General features: G+C 36.7%; 1 pseudogene; it reads left to right on the top strand.

Annotated features, from left to right (window-relative positions):
* The first annotated feature begins 1458 nt into the window (after positions 1–1458).
* Positions 1459–23618, top strand: part of LOC141505467 (solute carrier family 15 member 2-like) — an 86978-nt pseudogene continuing 64818 nt past the window's right edge.

Raw genomic sequence — 23618 nt, 5'->3', positions numbered from 1 at the left:
GGATCCCTCTGTGGGTTCTGTCTCTCGAAAATTTAGTTACAGTCCTTATTTTATAAGTTTTGAAATATTATAGAAAGCACCTAAGACAGGATCTTCTGTCGCCATCTTGGCTCTGCCCCTCCCCCAGTTTTATAACTCTTTAAAATCAGGTTTTCATCAGATGTAGTTGATGCATGTATTTTTTTCAATTCAATGGTTTCCTCTTTTTTTCTTTAGCTATATTGCTTCTATTTATAAAAAATCTTTTAAATTTTATGCAAATAATATAATCAATTTCTCCTCTGTCTCATTATAGTTCTGAAAATATCTCCATTATTTCTATATTTTTAAGCATGTGATTTAAAAAAAGATATTTGGATTACATAAGGGCAGTTAGGTAGTGCAGTGGATAGAGCACTGGCTTTGGATTCAGGAGGACAGGAGTTCAAATCTGGTCTCCAGACACTTGTCACTTACTAGCTGTGACCTTGGGCAAGTCACTTAATCCTGATTGCCCTGCATCCAGGGTCATCTCCAATCCTCCTGATTCATATCTGGTCACTGGACCCAGTTGACTCTGGAGGAAAAGGTGAGGTTGGTGACTTAGGACAGCATCCCCTCACTCAAATCCAACTCACCTGAATGTCATGGATTCATCTCCTTGATGTCATGGTCTTCTTTGAGAATGAAGGAAAAACATCATCAACATCATCATCATGTATTCCCTCCATTGACTTGAGTAGTCAAACACTGCTTAGGCTATACATTTTCTTGGACGCTTATGTCAATTAGTTCATGGGCTTCTAGTGGATAAAGTGCCAGCCTAGAGTAAGGAAGACCTGAATTCAAATCCAATTTCAGACATTTACTAATTGTGCGACCCTGGACAAGTCATTTAACCCCTCTTTGTCTCAGTTTCTTCAACTGTAAAATGAGAATGATAATAACCCTACCTTCCAGGATTATTGTGAGGATCAAATGAGATAATGATTGTAAGTACTTAGCACAATGCCTGGACAAGTCACTTAACCTTGTTTGCCTCAGTTTCCTCATGTGTAAACAGGCAAATGACATGACAAATCACTCCAGTATCTTTGCCAAGAAAACTTCCAAAAGCGTCATGAAGAATGGGATACACTGAACAACAACAAAAGCCTGGAGGCAAAAGGTAGAATACTGATCTCAGAGAGCAAGTAAGCAAGCCAGTTTGAGTGGAAAAGTAAGTAAAGGGCAATAATGCAAAATAAGCCTGGAAAGTAGGCTAGCATCAAAAGGTTTTGCCTTTAAGGAGTTTACAATCTATTGGGGGAAGACAACAAAAACCCTGATGACTCACATGAAATCGAGATTTTGGGAAGAGCTCATCATTGTGTCCTCCATCAGTAATCACAGGCGCAGAGGGTACTGAGGAGGTGTGAGTACCAAGGCTGATCTGATCTTGCAGCATGAAGAGATATGTCTGATGATTAGGGGGCCAAGATGGAAAAGTCACAGGGAAGTGCAGCTGGATGGGAAATGAAGACCACTTGGGGTAGGAAAGTGGAGAGGAGAAAAAGGAAAATTAATAAGTAAAATGATGAAAAAATTTAGAATAAGACATAGTGATAGTGCAATACCAAAGACAAGCTTTGCGTATTTCAAAATTTTGGCTAGATTTGGCCAGATCCCTCAAGTCAGAAACACTCTTCCTTCCTTCCTCTCTATCCTGATAACCTGAATGAAAAAGGCACAGTATACATATAGAATACTGGATCTGTAGTCAAGAAGAACTGAGGTCAAAATTTGCTATATGATCCTGGACAAGTCACTTAATTTGTTTCTTCATTTGTAAAATGGGAATTGTTGTGAAGGGTTGTTGTGAAGATCAAATGAGATAATTATAAAATGCTTTGTAGAGTTACTGGTATATATAATAAGTACTTTATAAATGTTAGCTATTACTTTTATTAAGAGGAGTAGAGACAGGGTGGACTCTCAGAAGGGAAAGGCCTGGACTGGCTATATGCAAACAGTTGTTTCTAGATTATTTTGTTTTAAGAATAACTTTTATGGAATTAAGACAATTTGTTGTTTAGTCATAACAGTCATGTCCAACTCTTTGTGATACCTTCTGGGGTTTTCTTGGCAGAGACACTAGATTGCCTTGCCATTTTCTCCTTCAACTCATTTTATGTGATACACAAATGTAGCATAATGAAAACCACAGCAGCAATAGAGACTTAAGCAGTTGGACAGGGAGGGCGACTTTTCTCTCCTTACTTAAAGCTTAAACCAGAAACTTGAAAGGTAGAGGATTTCTCTATGTAAACACCTCATTTCTTAGTCAATTGTGACAAACTTTCCCCTTCACCCTCACTCCTTTCTTCCAACTTTTTCCTAATAAACACAAATACAATCTTTGGGTCTTGCTCCATTTGTCACTTGCTATTGAAAAGCAACTTCTTTAAAAAAAACCCCACAGATTTACTAAGGTTAAATTCTATCATATTTAATTCCCCTGAGTTTTTCAAGGCGTGTGGCAACTCGATCACACTAATCAGTTATGTACATGGATTCCAAGCTGAACAACCAAGCTACTTTTGCCAGAGTTGTTCAAAATACGTCCTTTTTTTCCATTTGAGACCCTGAACAGAAAAACCAACCAAAACAAAACTTTCCCATTAAGCTTTCTGAAAGGAATTCAAACTTTTTCAGTCATTTCACAATGTTCTAAGGACTTGGGCCAGGCAACAGTTATTGTCAATGCCAATGGCTTATTTTTAAAAGTAGATTAAAAGTAATTGGAGATAACAGCCTATGGGGTAGCTATCTCCTGTCCAAGAAGTACTTTGGGGTGGATTGTTCAAAGTTTCTTTGGAACATTAAAAAAAAATTGCTTTGGAATTATGGAATGAAAGAGGTTCGTTTTAGATTATAATGCACCAAGAAAACTGATCTATATTAGAAAACATCAGTCCATTCCCCAAGTGTATTATAATACTTTTATTTCTTTTAATATAAGAGTTTAACTCCTAACTGGGATTAATAAAACTAAAATAGAAGGACCTAACTTTCAGTCATTGATTTGGAATACTACAGAACTACATTTACTTTGTAGTTTGGAGAAGAAAAGAGTGAAAAAATGGAATAGAGTGTTAGTGGTGATTTGATACCCTTTGACAAATAATCAGACAGAAGAACTTTTAGCAGAGAAGAATGAAATCATTTGACAATCAATTTACAGGGTAGACTGAAGCAATCTGCTTCACTTCCTGCTCTTGGGGCAGGGGTGAGTCTGGGGGGGGGCTTTTTTAGAATTAGAAGAGATCTTTGAGGTCATCTAAGCCAACTCATTGATTTCCTTCTAATTAAGCATCTTAGGGCAAATGAACATCAACACCATCAATTCACCTTGCTTTGGGATTATTTACATTGAAATTACTTATTTTTATTGTATTAAAGAACATATTTTTCTCCACCTGAAGGATTCTTCATCTTCATCATTCTTCATCTGAATTCTTTATTTGTCCATTCATTGTCATTCTCTTTTTCTTGAACATGATCATGTTTAGTGCATCCTCTATACTTCTGTTCCTCGCTGATTAATATAATAAAGCAAATCTGTTTTCTCTCTATTAATTCCTTCTATTTGCCAAACTGGAAAAAATAATCTCCCTTTCACAACTGAGATCTTATGTTTAAATCTCTCATCCAACTGGAATTTACTGAGACATATGGTTTAACATGTGGCTCTAAATCCCTTTGCTATCAGATTGCCAAATAGTTTTTCCAATTAATTGGCCAAATAATAAATTCTCATTTTCTATAGCTTCATAAAACAATAATAGTTTGTCTACTTTTGAATAGAGGTCTAATATATGTATTCTATTCCATTCGTCTATTTGGAACATTTACCTTCTAGTACTAAAACCTTTTTTTGGTAGTAGAGGTGTAACCTTCTTGTAATATGTTTTAAAATCTAGGATTGTAAGACCACTCATTTACTTTTTTCTTCATTGTGATCTTTGATGTTTTTATCCTTTTATTTTTAATATAAATTTCATTTTATTTGGTTCAATGAAGGTCCCATTGGTATTTTGGTTTATATTATATTAAATACATAAGTACATTTATGGAATATTATATTTTTATTATTCTAGTCCATCTATGAACAAGGAATTTCATGTTATTAAGATTCTTGTTTATTTTAGTCATTATAATTTTATCATGCTTATGAGTCCAAAGTATAAACATTCATTTAATTATGTTCTTTATAATAGGCAGGTAGGTTAATTCACTATTTTCTGTTAGCATGAAAGAGCCTTTTCTTAAATTATGTTTTCTTGATCTGAATAATTAGTAGTGCATTTTTATGGGTTAATGTTGTGTCCTGCAACTTAAATGAATTCATTTATTATCCCTATAAAGTTGTTGATTGAAGCATTTAGAATTTCTAGATAGACTATCATGTTTTATGAAATCTTCATTTCCAATGTTAATCCCTCTAATAATTTTTTTTGTTTTTATTGCAATTCCTAGAACGTCTAATACCACTGATTACAAACCTCATCTATTTTTAAATTGGAATTCAGCAAATAATCATAAGAGGATGATGAACATGTTCAAAATGAGCAGCTAAAAAGACACCTTAAAAGTTTTAACATTTGACAAAAGAGAGATATTGGCAGAGAAGGGCAAGTGGCATAATGTTGCAGTAGCCAATATGAAAGATGGACAATTCCTGTATTAAATCTATGGCTATAAGAATTCAGAGGAAGGGGTAAATTTGAAAAACATATAATGTAAGTTCCTTGAAAGCAGGGGTTGTCTTACTTTCATAAAGTATCTAGCATGATAATTGGCACATATCTGATACTTAAAAAATTCTTTTTGATTGATAATTTTTTGGGGTTTTTTTTGAAAGGCAAACGGGGTTAAGTGGCTTGCCCAAGGCCACACACCTAGGTAATTATTAAGTATCTGAGGCTGGATTTGAACTCAGGTATTCCTGACTCCAGGCCCTTGATTGATAATTTTTAAAAATCAGTAAAATTGGGGCGGCTAGGTGGCGTAGTGGATAAAGCACTGGCCCTGGAGTCAGGAGTACCTGGGTTCAAATCCGGTCTCAGACACTTAATAATTACCTAGCTGTGTAGCCTTGGGCAAGCCACTTAACCCTGTTTGCCTTTCAAAAAAAACCCTAAAAAAATCAGTAAAATTAAAGCACATCTGGATGAGCAGAGTGAAAAGACATAAAAGTTTGAGAATCTCAAGTTTTCTTGCTTGGGAAATTAATGATTTGGTAATATTGGCATTATTTACCGGGCTGTTTCAGTTGTATTGACTCTTTGTGACTCCATTTGGGGTTTTCTTTGCAAAGAAACTAGAGTGATGAGAAGCTAGAGATGAGAAAATGGAGACAAAAAGGGTTAAAGGAACTTGCCTATAGTCACACAAGCTAGTAAGTGTCTGAGGGTGAATTTGAACTCAGGACTTTCTGACTCCAAGTCCAACACTCACTCTACTGCATTACCTAACTGCCCTTCTAGTATTACCCACTCAGTAGGAAAGATTGATGAGGGAACAGTGTCATGGACAAGTTGAAAAGCTTTGTCTTTCTCTTTTTCCTTCAGTTGAGATTACATTGTATACTTCCTCCAATGGAATGAAAACACCTCTACTACCACTTACTATCACGTTAATGGCTTAAACTTTTTAGTTAGTAACATGGGAACCATCACTGTTGACTCGTGGTTGGGAAGTTACAAGTAAGGAAGAAATGCCTTCTATTTCTTTAAGGCCCCAAAATGTAAACTAGCAAATTATATAACATTTAACTCAATTTGAAATAAAACTTAGTAAATGAAATAGATTGGGGCCAACATCAGGATAAATGTTAAGGGACATACTGTGTGGGGTTGACAAAGCTGCTTGAGTTCCTTTGGTTCACAATCTTTCCCTTTCTCCTGAAACTATTCAGATTCCTCCAGTGTACCAAGAAATTTAAGGGCTCCCTCCAAAGTCTACCTCTCTGACAGTAAGTAGTCTTTTAGGAGGAAATCAAATAGCAGATGTTGAAATTATTATTAGGTGTCTAGGGCACCTAGGTGGCACTGGCCCTGGAGTCAGGAGTACCTGAATTAAAATCCTACCTCACAATAATTATCTAGCTATATGACCTTGGGAAAGTCACTTAATCTCATTGCCTTACAAACACCGCCCCCCCCCCCAAAAGAGCTCGCACAGGGCAAGCACTCACATGGGGGTCAGAAGCAGCAATACTGAGACTCTCTGAAGGTCTCATTGAAGAACTTTAGAATTGATTGTACAGCTTGGAGACATGGGCACAGGACCACCTAGCATGGTATGCCTCATCAGTGAGGGGGCTGCACTCTATGAGGAAGGCAGAATTGAAGTAGTTCAAAGGAAATGTGACATCCATAAGTTCAGAGTACCCACCCCAGGTGTTCACATGGACTATTTGTGCCTGACCTATGGTAGAGCATTCCGAGCTCATATTGGTCTAATCAGTCACAGTCAGATAGTGTAGTTTGTCTCAAACATAGTGATGTCATTCTGGTTTTCTTCGAGAATTAAAAATAAGAACCAGGTATCCCCTGCCCAAAAATCAGCCAGGGGCAGGGAGAAGTCACCACATTTCAAGTGCCAGATTATCTCTGCTTTCCTCTGCTACTGTTTTAACTTTGCTCCTGGTTCATTTCTTTCTTTCTTTGTTTTTCAATGGGGTTTGGAGACACTGCATCAACATTCACTAAATTTACTGAAGTGATATCGCACTTACAATGGCAAGTTTTGCTGAGGCTGTAGATCAGTGCGCAGCTGTCCTAATGACCAGGCTCTTGGAGTTCTCAAGAGCAGCAGCCTTGGACCCAATGAGAGCATCTGAATAGTTTTTAGATGTACTCTGAAGAGACTGGAGAGATGGAGTTTTTAGAATGCCAGTGCTTCATTAGAACTATTATGTTAGGGCTCTCACCAAATCACCAAAACTTTTATCCAAGTTAACAAAGACTTCCTCCTGTTCTGAGTCACTGGCTCTTAAATGCTGATGAACAGCCATCAAAAGCAGATAAAAGGAGTAGGTTTACATAAATGGCTAAAAGAAGATTTCTCATAACATCCTTAATATGTTCATGTGTTGTATTGCTTTATGGATTTGTGGTTAAACAGAATATATGAATTCTGAGGGTTTTAGAGTCAATATATATTTTTTTACTTTTGACATTGACTCTGTGTCACCAGGACTTAACCTCTTTGGAGAGTGAGGTGACACTCTGTAACTCTACTAAATTATAAATGGTTGTGATTTAGATTTGTGATGATGAACTTCCCACCTATCCCAAACACCATAGATGACCAAACTTTGATGGATTGATATTAATAGGGTCACCCTTCCATACATATATAAATTGTCTCAAATTCTTTTACAGCAGTTTCTATTTCTCACCCTTCCTTGGAAAATTTATGTGGTGTAGTGCCAAGAGTATTGGCTTTGGAATAATTGAGACCCGAGTTCAGGACATTAAAGATTAAATTAAGATAATGCATATAAAATACTTTGTGAATCTCAAAATGCTACTTAAATGACAGCTGTTATTTCTTGTACTCTTTACATTTTTAAGGGAGTCTAAATATTTAGTTAATATTATGCTATACATTGATAATTGCTTCCAGTGCCTAATTGAACATCACTCCCCGCCCCCTCCCCCATCCCTCTACAGCACCATTGTGACAGGCCACATTTTGTGTCACGTCATTCTCATCCTCAGTTTAGTGCCCCTAAAGGGAGGACAACTGATTCATCTATGAGTATTGTCTGGGACTGGGATGGATATATCTATAGCACCCTAAATATTGTGCTTCTTGCAGAATCTCAGGAACATTGCTCTTGACCTTGGGTTTGTGGGTATTTGGTGATTTTAAGCATTTGCTTGTTGGTTTATTTCTGCTCTGAAGTTGTGTGAGGGAGCAACTTCTTACTTGAAATTTCTGATGAACCTTTGGCTCTGTAGCAAGACTTCTCTCCCTTTTCCCATTCTCCCTTTCTGTCCCTATTGACTTTTCATCTTCTTCCTCTATCCTAATTCTTAGTTCTGGACTTTGCTGTCTTCTCCTGGGGGCAGGAAAGGTGACTCTCATTTATTTTATTCTCTGATTACTGCACTAATAGGAACACATTTCTGTTCTGAACTGGGAAATGAAAGATGAGGGAAAGAGATAGACTTGAGAGGTAATTAAAAGGATTTTTGAAGGTCTGAAAAGGTTGTGAAATTCTTCATCAGTAACTCCACGTTTTCCTTCATGAATGGGGGAAAATCAGTATACAAGTAGATATCTCTAGCAAGAAATGAATGGTAGCACCCAAATGTCAGAAAAGTAAGCATTGAAAGAACTTCTAGAAGTTTTCCAAGAGGGAAATTTCAAGATGAAAGTTTGGCTAATGTTTGGCTAATGTGCTGATTTTCAGAAAGTTGAAGGATTCCAGAAGACTGGTTAGCCTGACCAGTCTCCAAAGGTATCATTTTAAGGAAGATTTGTGACCTCTTAGAAAAGAAAAACTAATTACTATCAGATAGCATAACTGTCCAAGAACAAGCCATGCCAGACTAACCACAAGGTTGCTAGTCCAGTAGATCAGGGGAACATGGAGAACTGGTATGCCTGAATTTCAGAGAAGCATTTTACCAGTCTCTCATGATTTCCTTGTGGACAAATTGGAGAAATGTGAATTGGATGATAGCATAGCTAGGTGGGTACATAACTGAGGGAAGGAATGCTTAGCAAGCATATTGATCAGTGCACTCCTGTTAATCTGGTGTGGTACAGGGCATCACACTTAGCTCTGTTCCATTTAGCATTCTTGGTCAATGACTTAGATGAAAATTTACATGCCATGCTTATTGGCATTTGCTGATGACTCTGAGTTGAAAAGGAGAGAAATATATTAGATGATACAATCAAGATTAAAAAATATATAGGTTGGGGGGCGGCTAGGTGGAGCAGTGGATAAATCACTGGCCTTGGAGTTAGAAGTACCTGGGTTCAAATCCAGTCTCAGACACTGAATAATTACCTAGATGTGTGGCCTTGGGCAAGCCATTTAACCCCATTTGTCTTGCAAAAACCTAAAAAACCCCCAAATAAACAAACAAAAATATATAGGTTGGGATAATGGGCCAAATATGACAGAATGAAATTTAATAGGAATTTTAGATAAAGATCTATGCTTGTATTCAAAAACTCAGCTACACAGAGAAAAGGGAATGCAGAATGGGAGAGGCAAGGCTAGATAATGATTTCTATGCAGAAGACTTCAAGTTCCTGAAAACCAGAGTAATATGGTCACCTAATAGGTAAATTCAGTCTTAGACTGAAGTATCCTGAGTCAGGGAATGTTCTGTACTGGACAAACAATATGTAGAATATTGTGTTCAGTTCTGGGTGCCACATTTTAGGAGAAACAAATGAAAAACTAGAGTGTCTTCATGGAAAGACAATTATGGTGATGAGAAAACTGGGAATGATATTGTTTGAGGAATGAGTCAGGAATTGAGAAGATTTAGGAGAGAGAAAAATTATTTTCAAATATTTGAAAAGGTGCTATGCAGAAAAGAGATTAGGCTTATTCTATCCTTTAACCCGAAGAGTAGAACTAGGACCATTAGATAGAATGGGAAGGGGAATGGATTTGAGCTTAATATAAGGAGGTACTTCCTAATCATTAGAGCTGTTCAGAAGTTTAATATAAGGAACTTTCTTAAGTAGTGACCTTCCCATACCTGTATACAGCCAAGAACAGCGTGGTCGTTTATGGTGGTTTTTGTAGAGAAAAATCTTGTCTTGCAGGAGTGCTTAACTATTTGATCTTTAAGGTCCCCTTCAACTCAGAGACTTTTCTTCTAGGTGGTCTTTTCTGACCCATCCCTAGGGGGTTGTGTAATTCATCTTTCAACCTTCCCACCATGTTTCTTCTGTTGAGCTCATTCTTTCTCCTCATTTCAATTTGGGCTAGAAATACTTCAGTATGCTATATATATATATATATCCTTTCTTGACCTTAGGAAAATAAGAATATGAAATGAAGATTGAAGAAGGAGGAATAAATACTGAATCTGAGTGTCTGACACTTAAGGTTCATTTGGAAACTTGAGGGACAGAGGGATGAGGAGTTGAGGTCAAAATAGTCATGTGTTTTCTTAATTAACTAAAGAATCCCCTTCCTATTGATGAACTTTAAAGTTGATGAACTTCAGAAGCAAGAGCCCCTCCCTATTGTTTCTTCAAGATAAATCTATCTGTCAATGTCCCTTTGATCCCAAAGGGACTTTGGCTGTAACGGAATGAGGGGTCCATACACTGATGCTATGCATACAAAAGTAAGATGAAAGATCAACAACTGATATAGTCTTCATCTTTCTTTGGCAGGACCCTCTTCATGTCAGATTCTCCCTGATTGCCTTAGGATCAGGAGTCATTAAACCCTATGTTGTAGCCTTTATTGGAGACCAGTTTGAAGAAGAGCATGTAAGAGCCATGAATCTTTTATATTGGAATCATTTTTGGAAATTTACCTGTGACAAATTTATGACCTAATGTTTCTGTTGATTCAGCAGTGGATTTTTGCAGCAAGTTTATCTATCACTTCATAAAATGCAGCATTTATGTCAGATACTATCCTGAAGTTATGAGAGCATTAGTTGCTTAATGTCACAGAACTTAACTTGAAACATAAATAACACCTTTGATTGTCAACTGGAAAATGAGTGATTTCACATTATTTTCCCTGTAACATGAATGCATACATCCTAAAAGACAGTGGCTTTTTTCCTATCTTGATTGGTCTACATGACAGGTTACAAGAAGAATAAACATATTTTAGAGTCAAATCATTTAAAAAATAAGGAAGGAGGGACAGCTAGGTGGCATAGTGGATAGAGCACTGGCCCTGGAGTCAGGAGGACCTGAGTTCAAATCCGACCTCAGACACTCCATAATTACCTAGCTGTGTGGCCTTGGGCAAGCCACTTAACCCCATTTGCTTTGCAAAAAAACCCTTAAAAAACCCAAACAAACCAAAAAAGAGATCATCTTTTCAAGCCCTTTATTTTCAGACAGACAAAACACCTAAGAACAAGTCTATTATTTTTATGAAAGCCTCTAGGGATTTTCATATTTTTTTCATGATATTAGTAGTATCACTAAATATTATTTTGTTCAACAAAACAAAGAAAACCAGATTTATAAGGAACCAATTTGTCCATTCAGTGCAGTATTCTGACTCTGAAAGCAGGCCCAAAGGAGAGCATAATCATTTGCTTCTGTGACTTTGACCTACAAATCTTAGATAATTATTTCTAACTTCCTTGCTTTAATGATAATTTTGTAGACTATTTCAAATGTACAAACACAGAGTACTACAGTATACTAGTGATTTTTAGAGTTTTAACTTCATTTTCATTAAAGTATAAGGCCACTGACCTCAATTTTCTTGTCTCCTTGGCATTTCTCCATTGTGCTAATGTACCATGAAATATTTCCACTTTTCTTTGAAGTATCTTTAATTTGTCTTGCCATGCCTTGAACAGTTAAAACTTAAAACAAAAACCCTTGTAACATTCCTTCCCTTGTAGCCTGAAAGAACCTTTTATAAATTGCTGAAGGCAGTTCACAGTATTTCAATAGAAGACCCCAGTGCTTTTTCATTTTTCCTCCCTCATTGATTCAGCTCTAAACTTGGAAACCACTTCACAAATCTCTGGGATACCCAACAATGATTTCCTTTCAGAAGAAGCCTGTGAATAGTGATCAGAGCTAAGAGCTAAGCTAAGATTCAGAGCTACAGAGCTAAGGGAATTTCCTAAATAAATAACCCTTTACACTAGATAATCAGCTGTTAAAGTCCCCCCAAATCTTTGTGTTTTTATATTTCTTTTATTAGAATATCTAGGTAGAAGAACCAATGTCTATCTAAAATAGTAGAGGAAATCACAGGAGAAAAATAATTGAAAAAAAGAAAAAAATGTGTTTCAAAAGAAAACCAATCTCTGGATAATAACATCACTCCTCATTCAACCTTCTCCCTTTCACAAAAGGGTCATCGTACTTGGGCATTCTTTCAGTAGAAAATTCTGACTAGAAAAGGCTGTACGTCAAATGTAAGGCAATGGGAAATGTGGTCTTTGAAAATCATCTAGAGAGAACAGCATGCCTTCTTACAAAAGCTAGAGGAATCAATAGGCAGCAGAGCAGATGACTAGGAGGGCAGTTGTCAGTGAATTCCTTGATTGTGGTATTGAAGAGAGACCTAGTGGCTTTCTGATAAATGCATGATGAATCAGAGCTGGAAATGAGGAGGGGAAGGACTAGAGGCATTCATTTCAGCATGGGAGGAGCAGGCATGCTTTCAGAATTGAAAAAATCCTAAGTGTCTGAAAAGGAGCTCCAGTTCAGACAAAAGGTTAAACTTCTGGCTGGATTGGAACTCCATGTATTTTTTGACTTCCAATTTTTTTTTATTTAGCAGATTCACTTAGCTTTGTTTTCTGACTGACAGTTTGTCTACTTTACTATTGCCCCAGTCCTTCTCATAATGTCCTAGTCAAGTTTTTAAGATTTTATCTTATATCCTTATCCTCATCCTCCTAGCAAGAATTGTCTTGTTGAAGGATCCCCTAATTACCAGGATATGCAAATTTAGGTGTTACCTAACATCAAGCGTTTGACAATTAATCCCAGATTCTAGACAGTACCTATCTAGGGCCACTCCCTCAAAGAAAGCAAGTGGAACACACTTGTTAACATGAGCTTCTGACTTCTTTTCCAAGAGGTCTGGCATTGAGGGTCATGGGGAACAATACAGAAATGCAGCATTCACTAAGATCCTGCAGCCTAGTTCCTCTGAACTTTTTCCTGGCTATTGCCTTACATACTCTCCCATCTCCCTGCCCAGCACCAAAGGTTGGTCATTCAGATAGTCATACATACATAGTTTTGTTCTTCAACACTACTCCTAAATACTTTTTTCTCTCTGACATTCCTCTGACCTTAAGCATGTTGTTCATAACAGGATTGCATTCTTTCTCAGTTGTCCATTATATTGATTAAAAATAAAGCCCACCAGGAACTAGCAGACTAGAACTTCTCCACTGATTTAGCTATTGTAGTTTATTTTAAATATAGGAAGGGGATATAAAGTCTTAGCTATTAAGATAGATGAAAAAAAAGCATAAATATCTTGTGATTACATATGATCAAAAATTATAATACATTATTTGGTGTTAACGATATGATTATTACAATTCTTTTTAAACTTGTTTGGTGAATAAATTCATAGTTCAATCTATGCATGTGACTGAAAATTAACAAAAAAACAACTTTGATATCCTCTCCCTTCTTTCTAACAGCTTCCACAAATTTAGTCAATGAGAGATTGTTTTGTTTGACTACATATGTTAGAAATAGGGATTTTGTTTATCTTTCTTTTTCATTTGGAGACTGGGGTAAAGAAATCACATTTTTGTTAATTATAAAAAAATAAAATTTATTTTAAAAACCTCAAATAATTTCCATATGACTACTTCAAAGAATTGGAGTATTCATATGGAAGATATGTCATCATCTTAATTATTTATTTACTTAATCGGTATCCTTCCAGGTTCTATTATTTCATTCTGGAAAAGAGTTGACAAGAAATACATCAAAGTAATCAGGATGTAAACATGCTGTAGTTTATTATAAGAGTAAGATCAGCCCCCCCATTTTTCCTTTTAAAGATTTTATTTATTTTGAGTTTTACAATTTTCCCCCCTAATCTTACTTTCCTCCCCGCCCCCCAGAAAGCAATTTTCCAGTCTTTACATTGTTTCCATGGTATACATTGATCCAAACTAAATGTGATGAGAAAGAAATTATATCCTTAAAGAAGAAAAATAAAATATAAGAGATAGCAAGATTACATAATAAGATAGCAGGTTTTTTATTCTAAATTAAAGGTAATAGTCCTTGGTCTTTGTTCAAACTCCACAGTTCTTTCTTTGCATACAGATGGTATTCTTCATCATAGACAGCTCCAAATTGTCCCTGATTGTTGCACTGATAGAATGAGCAAGTCCATCTAGGTAGATCATCGCCCCCATGTTGTTGTTAGGGTGTACAGTATTTTTCTGGTTCTGCTCATCTCACTCAGCATCAGTTCATGCAAATCCCTCCAGGCTTCCCTGAATTCCCATCCCTCCTGGTTTCTAATAGAACTACAGTGTTCCATGACATACATATACCATAGTTTGTTAAGCCATTCCCCAAATGAAGGACATTTACTTGATTTCCAATTCTTTGCCACCACAAACAGGGCTGCTATGAATATTTTTGTACAAGTGATGTTTTTACCCTTTTCCATCATCTCTCCAGGGTATAGACCCAGTAGTGGTATTGCTGGATCAAAGGGTATGCACATTTTTGTTGCCCTTTGGGCATAGTTCCAAATTGCTCTCCAGAAAGGTTGGATGAGTTCACAGCTCCACTAACAGTGTAATAGTGTCCCAGATTTCCCACAACCCTTCCAGCATTGATCATTGTCCTTTCTGATCATATTGGCCAGTCTGAGAGGTTGAGGTGGTACCTCAGAGGCTTTAATTTGCATTTCTCTAATAAGTAATGATTTAGAGCAATTTTTCATATGACTATGGATCTCTTTGATTTCTCATCTGTAAATTGCCTTTGCATATCCTTGACCGTTTGTCAATTGAGGTATGGCTCATTTTTTAAAAAAAACTTTGACTCAGTTCTCTGTATATTTTAGAAATGAGTCCTTTGTCAGAAATAGTAGTTGTGAAGATTGGTTCCCAATTTACTACATTTCATTTGATTTTGGTTACAGTGGTTTTGTCCGTGCAAAACCTTAATGTAATCAAAATTATCTAGTTTGTTTTTAGTGATGTTCTCCATCTCTTCTTTGGTCATAAACTGCTTCCCTTTCCATAGATCTGAAAGGTAAACTACTCCTTGATCTTCTAATTTGATTATAATACTGTTTTTATGTTTAAATCCTGTATCCATTTTGATCTTATCTTGGTATGGGGTGTGAGGTGTTGGTCTAATCTAAGTTTCTTCCATACTAACTTCCAATTCTCCCAGTACAATGTATAGACTGGCAAATTGCCTTCTGGGGGGGGGGGGTGTGTGGATAAAAGGAAGCAAGATTAGGGGGAAAATTGTAAAACTCAACATAAATAAAATCTTTGGGGGGAAAATCAATGCCAATTTTTCCAACAGTTTTTATTAAAGAGAAAGTTTTTTATCCCAATAGCAGGACTCTTTGTCAAACACAGATTACTATCATCATTTCCTGCTATTGTACCTAATCTATTCCACTGGTCCACCACTCTATTTTTTAGCCAATACCAGACAGTTTTGATGACTGATGCTTTATAATATAATTTTAGATCTGGTAAGGGTTAAGCCACCTTCTTTTGCACTTTTTTTTCATTGAATCCCTGGAAATTCTTGGCTTTTTATTTCTCCATATGAATTTACTTACAACATTTTCTAACTCGTTAAAGTAATTTTTTGGAATTTTGATTGGTAAAGGCACTAAACAGATGATTTAATTTTTTTTTTGTTTTTTAGGGTTTTTTTGCAAGGCAAATGGGGTTAAGTGGCTTGCCCAAGGCCACACAGCTAGGTAATTATTAAGCGTCTGAGACTGGATTTGAACCCAGGTATTCCTGACTCCAAGGCCGGTGCTTTATCCACTATGCCACCTAGCCACCCCAGATAATTTAATTTTGCTAGAATGGTCATTTTTATTATATTAGCTTGACCTCTTCATGAGCAGTTGATGTTTGCACAGCTATTTAAGTCTGATTTTATTTGTGTGAGAAGTGTTTTGTAATTGTTTTTAAAAAGTTTCTGAGTCTGCCTTGACAGGTAAACTCCCAGGTATTTTATATTGTCTGAAGTTACTTTTTTTTTTTTTTTTTAGGTTTTTGCTAGGCAATGAGGTTAAGTGGCTTGCCCAAGGCCACATAGCTAGGTAATTATTAAATATCTGAGGCCAGATTTGAATTTAGGTACTCCTGACTTCAGGGCCGGTGCTCTATCCACTGCACCACCTAGCTGCCCCTGAAGTTACTTTTAATGGGATTTCTCTTTCTAGCTCTGCCCCCACCTTTTTTTTGTTTTGTTTTGTTTCTTTTTGTTTTCTAATAAAATTTGGGAATTATTAATTTTTTGAGATAAGCTCAAAGTCACAGCTCAACTCCAAATATATATTCTTTTAAATATTTGGATTTTGACTTTTTCTTACAAATACCAAAGTTGAGAATCCTTTCTTCATCTCACATCTGTGATAGTGTCTCTGATCTCTGCCTTGATAAATACTCAGAGGCAAAGAATATGGCCTTAGAAATGCCAGCTAAATCACTCTGTGGAGCACCATGGTATCACTAAGTTTCTCATTCATATTGTATATGCTAGGAGCTTTGGCAACTTGCCTCTGTAGACAAACCATATGTATGCAAGGGAATGTGCACAAAATAAATACTACTGACGATTCTTCCTGATTAACTAGTTTAGCAGCAAAGCACAAAGGCACATTTGAAGCGTGAAGCAGCTTCACATCCAGATTATAGTTACTGTACTGCCTCTTTGGTTGGAAGATACTGCCTCCTTTTTCTTTCCTCCTTTGTACTTACTTTTTGATGCCCAAACTATTTTTTTCCTGTTTTTTTTTAGTTTTTAGGTTTGTTTGTTTGTTTGTTTGTTTGTTTTTTGCAAGGCAAGGGGTTGTGACTTGCTTAAGGCCACACAGCTAGGTAATTATTAAGTGTCTGAGGCCTGATTTGAACTCAGGTACTCCTGACTCCAGGGCTGGTACTCTATCCACTGTGCCACCTAAGCTGCCCCTATTTTTTTTTTTACTGTTAATAGTATTTAATTTTTTTCCATTACATTTAATGATAGTTTTCATAATTATTTTTTGTAAGATTTTGAATTCCAAATTTTTCTTCCTCCTTTCTTTCCTTTCTGTTCCCCAAGACAGCAAGTAATCTGATATAGATATACATATACTAGCAAGTTAAGCTTATTTCCATATTATTTATGTTGTGAAAGAAGAATCAGAAAAAAGGGAAAAATAACAAGAAAGATAAAACAAAAAACAAAAAAAAAGGAAAATAGTAAGTTTCAATCTCCATTCACATTCCATAATTCCATCTCTGGATGTGGATGGGTTCCCAAAAATATGATAATGTTTGTCCACATCAGGATAGTTATGCCACGACAAGCATGTGAATTGATTTGAGTGGGGGTGGGGGGTTTGAGCTAAGTCACCCGCTTTACTTTCTTCTTCAGAGTCATCTGGGTCTAGGGATCAGACATGAATCAGGATGACTGGGGATGGCCCTGGATGCAAGGCAATCAAAGTTAAATGACTTGCCTAAGGTCATACAATTAGTATTTATCTGAGGTTGGAATTGAATTCTAGTCCTCATGACTTCAATGTCAGTGCTCTATACACTGTGCCACCTAGCTGCCCCTATGAGGGCAGTATAAGGGTTAAACACCAATAGTGCTGTCATATACTAACTGCAAATTCTGCTAAAAATGAAAGCAACAGAACAGCTTACCAGGGCTATGGCTGGGACCCTTATATCCTGGCAGAGTTAGAGTGAGAGTTATGATGCAGTTTCTAAATTTGCCAGCAACATAAGGATCTCAGCTATAGCCCTTAAATACTTAGATACAAAATGAGAAAAGAGAAAAAAAATCATTGCCATGTACATAGTAGGCCATGAGAGAGGATTCAATATAAAATAATAAATAAATTTCCATTTCAAGAAAACCTATATAATAAATACTACCCATTGATTTCAAAGTTGCATAGTTTTTCTTTGCTTCCTTGTTGGGAAGTTTTTCAAATCCCTCCCTCTACAAGAGGCTACAATTAGGTGTGGATATATATATATATATATATATATATATATATATATATGTATGTATATATATAATTAATAAGTACAATATAGTATACATATATTAATAAGTACAATATAGTCATATGTATATATGACTATATTGTACTTATTTTGTCCTATCATCTATTTCTCTGAGGGTGGATAGCATCATCATAAGTCCAAGCCTTTCTGTATGTTACAGGTTGCACCTTTAAGTACATCAAAGGTGGGATTAGAGTACTTGCATAGAACCGATCAAATGAGATAATGTATACAAGAATACTCTGCAAGCTACACAGCATCCCATCCCTAAAAGGAACCATTAAATATCTGTTGCCCAGTCAGTAATCTTGACCTTTGTCTTGCCACTGGACTTTGATGATCTTGGAGGAGACAATCAGGCTGACGACTTTGTCCAGCTCTGCCTCACTTAAATTCATCTTCATGATATCATTAATGCTCTTTGAGAGGGAAGGACTAATTACAATCCTCACAGTTTAACTAGATTAAGTTCCTTGTTTTACTAATAGTATTCTTATGTTGGATATGACAGAACATCTCATGCAAATTCTCTCTATCTTCCGGTCCAGTCTTTTGAACTCACTCCCCTCTCTACTTCATCTATCAGATACCACCATTGATTCCAGGTTTACTTATGGTCAAAAATATTTTGAATTTCATCTTCTTCATGCATATTTAGACAGGGAATGATCCTTCCTTTTGTGTAATAACTACTTTGGTGAACATATATATATGGAAATATATATGGAACATAGGAAATGTGCATCTTTCACCGTCAAGATTTCAGGATCCTGTGGTGTAGAGAAGGGAAGAGAAATAAGCTTTCCATATATTAGAAAAATGTCTTTTCCATCTCCAAAAAGGGAACAAGTGATAACAATTCTAGGTTGGGGAACTCCTTAATGTCATCAAGACATAACTAGAATAAAGCACCGGCCTTGGAGTCAGGAGTACCTGGGTTCAAATCCGGTCTCAGACACTTAATAATTACCTAGCTGTGTGGCCTTGGGCAAGCCACTTAACCCTGTTTGCCTTGCAAAAACCTAAAAAAAAGACATAACTAGAGCAATGGTTTGTCTGGGTTCTGTGAGCTTGGCACCTTGGAAAAAGAGGCAGAGTACACCTTTCTGGGGTGAAGAGATATGACAGTTGAAAGGAAAGATGAGTACCACTAGTTTTAAAGAGTGTGTGGTCAGAATAAAAATGGATGAATGTGGATATTGAATCATTTTTGTAGTCTTTTAAAAACGTTTTAAAATATGTACAGGTGAAAGTGATGAGATGCAATGCATAAAGTCATAGCATTATGATTAGGGGATGTCTTGAGAGAGGCAGGATATTAAGTTCAGATGCTGAGGACTAGAGCTTGGAGGTTCATTTCATGAGTGACCTGAAGAGTCGATGCTTATTGTCATTGGGAGTTTATTGTGGAGCTTCTTTGTATGAACACAAGGTGAGAGCTCTCTCCTCCATCCCTTTCCCTGTGTATCAGCTTGAAGTAAATGGGATAGAAAAACTGAGAGATCAGATTTTAGAGGTTTTCATCTTAATCTGGGCAGATGAGACTTTTGCCTACAGGTGTCTATATTATCATAGAGGAAGGATGGGCAGGCAAAGTTGGATTGTGAGCCTTATCATAGATGTAACATGCACATTAATGAGATCACAGATCCATTTACATTTATTAAGTAATTCTGGAAGGCCTTGGCATTAAATAGGTAGGTGAATAGCCTTTCATGGTTTCACATTTGTAGTAGTGGGACCCAATTCTTCCCTGATTTTCCTGCCACCTTTTCCCCCATCCCCCTTTTCCCCATATTAAATTTTTATCTTAGACTGCAAATGTCAATACCCTACAAGAGTGGGTAATTGTTTATTTCCTTCTTTCTGTTTATTTACCAACCAGGCAGTGGTATGGTATATACAACTTGGAATTGCAACCTTCCTAGGGTAGAATGAGTGGTGCTATTTTTCGTAGACTCTTATTTTAGACAAGCAGAGAGCCCAGTTCTACAAATATGCCATATATTATCATACAAACTGTCATCCTGCTTAGTTCACTTCACAAACCTAGCTGCCTATAAATGACCATTTGTTATGAGTAGGAGTTACATACACTTTGATTAGTTTGCCTAAAAATTTGCTGGAAATTGTGGTTGTTGGTTTAATATGATCTATATAGGGAGTTCACAAACAAATTTCCCTTGGTAAATACCAGGTAATTTGAGGATAGTAGCAAATGTGAGTAGGAGATGAGCTAGAAAAGTGATAGAGACCTTAGGATGGTGGTATGAGGTAGAATGGGGAGAAGTCTATTGGTTCTTGTCTTTTGTTATTGAAGAAGACCAAAGTGACATCACCATGTTTGAGAAAAATTACAGTGTGTCCAACTGTGGCTGATCAGACGAACATGAGCTTGAAATACCCTACCACAGGTTGGGCACAAATAGTTCATGTGAACACCCAGGGTGGATACTATTAAACTTATGTATGCCACATTTCCTTTGAGCTACTTCAATTGTATCTTCCTCACAGAGCACAGCACCCTCACTGATGAGGGCATACCATCAATATCATGGGAGGTCCTGTGCCAGTGTCTCTCAAGCTGTACAGTCAATTCTAAAATTCTTCAATGAGACCTTCAGGGTGTGTCAGTATCACTTCTTCTGACTCCCTTGTGAGCACTTGCCCTAGGTGAATTTTCCATAAAATAGTCTTTTTTTTTTGGCAACAATACATCTGGCATTCTAACAATGTGTCCAGCCCATCATAATTGCACTCTCTGTAGTAATGTTGGAATGCTAGACAGTTTTAGACAGTTTAACTTGAGAAAGGACCTCAGTGTCTAGTATCTTCTCCTTCTAGGTGATCTTCAGAATCTTCCCAAGACAATTTAAATGGAAGTGATTGTTTTCTGACATGGCACTGGTAGACTGTCCAGGTTTCCCAGGCATATAGCAATGAGATTATTCCAACAGCTCTGTAAACCTTCAGTTTGGTAGTCAGTCTAATACCTCTTCTCTCCCACAGTTTCTTTTGGAGACTCTCAAATACAGAGCTAGCTCTGGCAATGAGAGTGTCATTTGTCTCATTGTCAATTATGTACCTCCTTGGAAAGGACACTGTCAAGGTAAGTGAACTTGTCTACTGGACTCAAAATGTCACCATTTGCTGTAAATGATGGTTCCACAAATGAATGGTGTGGTGCTGGCTGATGGATCACCTGTGTTTTCTTGGTGATAATTGTTAAACCAAAATTAGCCTAAGCAGCAGAGGATCAATCCATACTTTGTTGCATCTCAGCTTCAGAGGCTGCATTGAGTGCACAATCATCTGCAAACAGAAGATCATGTACCAACACTCCCTCCACTGTAGTCTTGGCTTGTAGCCCTTCAAGCTAAAGAATTTGCTATCTATCAGTGTAGTAGCTGATCTTGAGACCATGTTCATCCTCACTAAAGGCATTTGATAATATGACTGAAAATATCATGATAAAAAGTAGGGGGGGAGCAAGGACACATCTTTATTTTACTCCATTGGTGACCGGGAAATTTCGAGATTATCATCCACTATCTAGAATCCAGGCATGTACACTGTCATGAAATTGACATCCAGTAGTGATGAAGTTCTCCAATAGAAAGACAAAAAAACAAAGGAGCGCCTGCCATCTAGAACTTTAGAGATATTATTGCCATTTACGAAGTTTTGATCAAATAAAACAAATATGATGAAGCAGTTGTTTGCATTATTCTCAGTGTTGGCTTTTGAAGACAAAGAATGATGCAGAAAATTACTTTAGGATGCAAAATTTGCTTAGGCTAAGGTGGAACTTGAAAATGGGATTTGAATTTTTGGATCACAGCTTAAAATAAAGAAATAACTGTGAATTCGAAATTGATTACACCTAGTAAATGCTGTTTTAAAAATTATATATTTTCTTGGGTGGCTAGGTGGCGCAGTGGATAGAGCACTGGCCCTGGAGTACCTGAGTTCAAATCCGGCCTCAGACACTTAATAGTTACCTAGCTGTGTGACTTGGGCAAGCCACTTAACCCTGTTTGCCTTGCAAAAACCTAAAAAAAAAATTACATATTTTCTGGATGTCTTTCAAATCTAATCAAGAAGGCTTTAAACTAAAAAGGAAAAAGACAACAATTGCCTACTATATCCAATGTTGAGGGCCAGCTCCTGGGAGTGATTTATACATTTCCTTGGTGACCTTTTCCATCAACAATATGTATGGATTCTTGCTCATTCCATGGATTCGTTGGCTCTACAGTGAACCCTGACCTGGGACAATCTGTGGTTCACGAGGTGGTTGTACAAGACTTTTCTGATAAAGAAGTATGCAGATCTCTAAGAATAAATAGGTCTCCTGTAACTGGTTGGTCATTCCTGAGATAAGTTTCTGTTATAAAATGTCTGAGTTTCCAAAAATACATCAGTAGATTTTGTATTACAACCTTGCATGTGTATGTTTCTACTTGACCTGACTCTCATAAGTTAATGTCCAGATGTACATCAGAGATATTGTGGGAGATAATACAACAAGCTGGATATAATGGATCATAACTTCAGTAAAGAACAGTATCTGAGACACCCAGATGTTCAGGAGACAAAAATTCATGGACAAAATCCAATGAAAGTGCCAGTCATAAAAACTTATTGACTTAAATGTATATAGTCACAAGTATTTCTTCATAAAGTTTATGAGAAAGGAAAAACCAGACATGCATCCTAAATTTGGAAAAGGGAAATTTTAAAGGCTGAGAAGAAGCATGGGTGATAGGACATAATTCTTCTAGTGTATTTTTGGAGGGATAACAAATATTGGGCTAGAGAAATCTAGAAATATGCTTTATCATATGTAAAGGGGAAAGTATCCATTTACCAAGTGCTATAGATTTTCTTCCATAAAACAGTTCTAACTCATTACACTAAAAAAGAGTAGAATTTGGGGCGGGGTGGTAAGGGGGAAGTTCCCCAGACCAAACCAATTCTGGAAGGATACTTGTCACTTTAAAGAAATTCAAGTAGAAAAGAAGTCAATGTTTTTCTGACATGTTTTCTGGTTGTTGTGATGTGGCTGATCAAAGGCTTTTGGTAAAATACAATTTTTCATGATTTTAGAAAGATCAATTATTTTTTCATATTCAACCCTTGCCTCTTCTCACAAAAAAAAATACTTCCCCTAGTTTCCATAATGTTTCTCTATTCCATGCAAATAAACTTGTTTCTCATACAAGGTGAACCTATGAATCTAATTTTATTTTAAACAAACAATAGAGTGGCTATGTGGCACAGTAGATAGAGCACTGGCCCTGGAGTCTGGAGTACCTGAGTTCAAATTTGACCTCAGACACTTAATAATTACCTAGCTGTGTGGCCTTAAGCAAGCCACTTAACCCCCATTGCCTTGCAAAACAAAACAAAAACAAACAATTAAAAAAACCCATTGTCCTCTTAGGCTATATGTTCATTCTAATAATACTACTAGTGCTCAAACACCTTCTTCTAAATAAGCATTTGAAGAGAAGATTAGAAAATATGGCAGATATGGTACATATTCAAGCTAGACAATACGAAAATGTTGTCTCTGATCCTGAACTAGAGCTTATTTTTCCTTGATCCTCTGTCTTGCCTAGCATAGTATTTTAGATATAGCAG

The sequence above is a fragment of the Macrotis lagotis genome, chromosome 1, assembly GCF_037893015.1.
Source record: "Macrotis lagotis isolate mMagLag1 chromosome 1, bilby.v1.9.chrom.fasta, whole genome shotgun sequence".
NCBI classification, from domain to species: Eukaryota; Metazoa; Chordata; class Mammalia; order Peramelemorphia; family Peramelidae; genus Macrotis; species Macrotis lagotis.
Note: the sequence above shows the minus strand (reverse complement) of the source record. Positions and strands in the feature narration are given on the sequence as shown.